The sequence below is a fragment of the Octodon degus genome, unplaced genomic scaffold (genome assembly GCF_000260255.1).
Source record: "Octodon degus isolate 3935 unplaced genomic scaffold, OctDeg1.0 scaffold00138, whole genome shotgun sequence".
In the NCBI taxonomy this organism is placed as follows: domain Eukaryota; kingdom Metazoa; phylum Chordata; class Mammalia; order Rodentia; family Octodontidae; genus Octodon; species Octodon degus.
The window spans coordinates 5,288,033-5,290,962 of NW_004524714.1; the positions used below are offsets into that span (position 1 = coordinate 5,288,033).

The 2,930-nt window shown below is 49.0% G+C and overlaps 1 protein-coding gene across 1 annotated transcript in view; it reads right to left on the reverse strand.

Annotated features, from left to right (window-relative positions):
* Window positions 1–2,719, reverse strand: part of Olfml2a (olfactomedin like 2A) — a 30,066-nt gene extending 27,347 nt beyond the window's left edge. Inside the window, exon 1 of the mRNA XM_023701614.1 lies at window positions 2,700–2,719. The gene's annotated coding sequence lies outside the window, so the exon portion shown is untranslated. The remainder of the gene's footprint in view (window positions 1–2,699) is intronic.
* Between the last annotated feature and the right edge of the window lie 211 nt (window positions 2,720–2,930).

The following is a 2,930-nucleotide window of genomic DNA, read 5'->3' on the forward strand; positions in this document are numbered from 1 at the left end:
TTGCAGAACCGGGGATTGAACTCAGGCTCTTGCGCTTGCCAGAGAAGCACTTATCCACTGAGCCATCTCCCCGGCCCCACATCTATTCTTAACCTTCTTACCTTCTCAGCTCTTCTTTCTCTAGCTGCTGGGAAAGTCTTTTCTGTTCACTGTTGTTTTTGGAGGGTGAGGAGTTGAGATAGGGTCCCCATACGTAGCCCAGGATGGCTCTGAACTCATGACAAGCCTCCTGCCTCAGCCTCCTAAGTGCTGGGATTACAGGTGTGTGCCCTCATGCCCAGTGCTCTATGTGCTGCTTTCCTGTTTTCTGATTTGTAAATTAGGGAGGAAGTATTTTCTTCTCAAGATTGTGGGCAAAAACTAGATAATAGGCTCCATAGGGAATTGTAATGCGTGCTGGCTCATGGGCTCTACATGCTTAGGACAGTGGCTGGGATAACCTTGCTTTGCTTAGTGCTGTGGTAGCTGACCCTTCTAAGAAGCAGCTTCAAAAAAGAGCTATCTGGGACTTGGGACCACTGTCCAAATACCATTAGCAACAGGTTCCATTCCTATAAGGTGGACCTTATAGTAATTGCTTTGCATGCACTGTGTCATTTACAACTTATTTTTTGCAGTGCCTGGGACATAAAGTTATACTAGGAAAGTGCTGTCACTGAGCTATACCCTGCCCCATCTCATTTAACTAATATTCCTCTGAAGTAGCAACTACCATTGTCTCTCCCTTCTTAGAAACCAGGACATTGAGGCTCAGCAATAACATACCCAAGGTCACACAGTTCTTAAGTGTCGCATCTGTTTTGGTCCCTTTTTTCACCCCCTCCGCAGTTTTCAGTGAGTGTGCCTACTGTGAAAGGGCCCCTGCTCACAGCTGGGGTTTGGTATGATGGGGGTGGGAGGAGAGAATAGAGGAATCTGAGTGTGTGTGTGTGTGTGTGTGTGTGTGTGTTTGTGAAGGCTGTGGCAGGAGACACAAGCTGGAAGCTGGATGAGCAATTGTTTCCAGAAGCTGAACATTTGGCTGGACTCATCTCTCCATCTTTGGGCCAATTTGTAATTCATTTATCACTCAAACCCCAGAGCTGCAGGGCAGTATGCCAGGCTGTTCAGTCCCTGAGGAGACAGATCTTCAGGGAAAAGGACTGTTACCTCCAGAGGCCAGTGATGAGACTGGGAAATTCTTGCCTTAGGAAGGCTATGAGGTCCTGACATGTTTTATAACCCAGAACTGAGATGGTAGCCCAGGGGATCCATCACCTCTGTCCCTCATTTCTCCCTAAGCTAAGGGCTTTACTTGCCTCCTCTCAGGGTCCAGTTCCCGAAGCACTGCTCCCTGCCCTTGGGAGTGCTCAGCAAGTGTGTCCAGGAAGTAGGCACTGAAAAAATCACATCTCACGGTCGGCTCACAGCTCCACAGAGCCATGTGGGAGCTCGGAGGAGACCACTTGTCCCTCCATAGAGGGTATTAAGGAAGGTGCCACTGTGAAGTATTCGAATAGGATTAGAAAGATGAGTAATTTGGGAGAGGGAAAGGTGAAGTCAGCAGGATTCTAGCTTTTTGACCGACTGGGTTTGAAATCACCATCACTCTTGGGCAATTTCATCATTGTGTGTACTATAGGGTAATATCGAGGATCCTTCACTGAGTGGTTGTAAGGTTTAGACAACCCTGGGTTCCTGTAAATCATTTTTGCAGAACAGCGGCCGGCAGATTTAGGATGAAACAGGTTAAACAACGTTGGTAAACAACAGCTACCCATTAAGGGCAGGAAAGACATTGCAAGCCCAGCGCGCTGCAGGTGGGGTATGGTGAGAAGTGGCAGAGAAGACCAAGTAGAAATGTGAGTGCCAGGATGAGAATGAAAATTAAGATAACGCATAGAGGGGCCGGGGAGATGGCTCAGTAGAATAAGCGCTTCCCTGGCAAGCGCAAGGACCTGAGTCCTGAGTTCAATTCCCGGTTCCACAAAAAAAAAAAAAAAAAAAAAAAAAAAAAAAGATAACGCATAGAAGAGCCAAAGCATTGGCGGAGTAGGAGGGAGCAGCCAGGAGTAGCAGCATGATCCAGAAGAGAGGCGGGCAAACACCAGCTTTCTTGTTCTTTTTCTTCAAGCAGGCCAGGTAGGGTTTATTTATTTTATTTTTTTCCAGGTAGGGTTTAGACCCTGGGCAGCAGGCGCTAGAGTTGGACGCCCCAGTTAAGCACCCAGGCCGGGGCCGTGCGCCACCTGCTGGCCGTGGGAGCTCTGGGAGCAGCGGGTAAAATGCGGAATTCTGTGACCCCAAAATATCGATAAACTGAAGCATTGGGTGAGTGCGAGGGAGTTTGGGATGTTCGCGCGCGCGCGCGCGCGCGCGTGTGTGTGTGTGTGTGTGTGTGTGTGTGTGTGATTCTGTCTCTAATTCAAACCCATTTCACCGGTAGGGAAGTTGAGCAGAGGGAAAGAAGACTAAAATCGGATAAACGGCGATTCCTGAAGGTTTCAAGACTGTTGGAATCAAACCCCTGAAACTGTTTAACCGCATCAAGGGCCTAGAGCTTGGTTTGTCCATCTGTTCTACGGGATGGGAGGGCGGGGAAATGAAAGGAGGAGGAAGAGAAACCTTTAGTCTTTCCCGCCCACCCGGAGGTAAAAGGCTTTAAACACTACCCCGGAAAGCAGAGTTGTATAGATCCATTTGCATACGAACGCAGTCACCTCGAGTTAAACTCCCGGTCCTTTAATCTCCGGTCCAATTTGTCCCGGGGCCGCAGAGGAAGGCTCTTGTGAATACATTCAGGCCCCGCCTATGTGGTCGCCGCCCACAGGGTTGGGCTTCCCTGCACGTGCTTGTTCCCGAACCTGCTGGATCCGCCTCTTTGGAAAAGTTTATTGTTGGGGGGATAAGAAGAGTACCAGGGAGTTGGTCCACGTCTAAAACAAAATAGA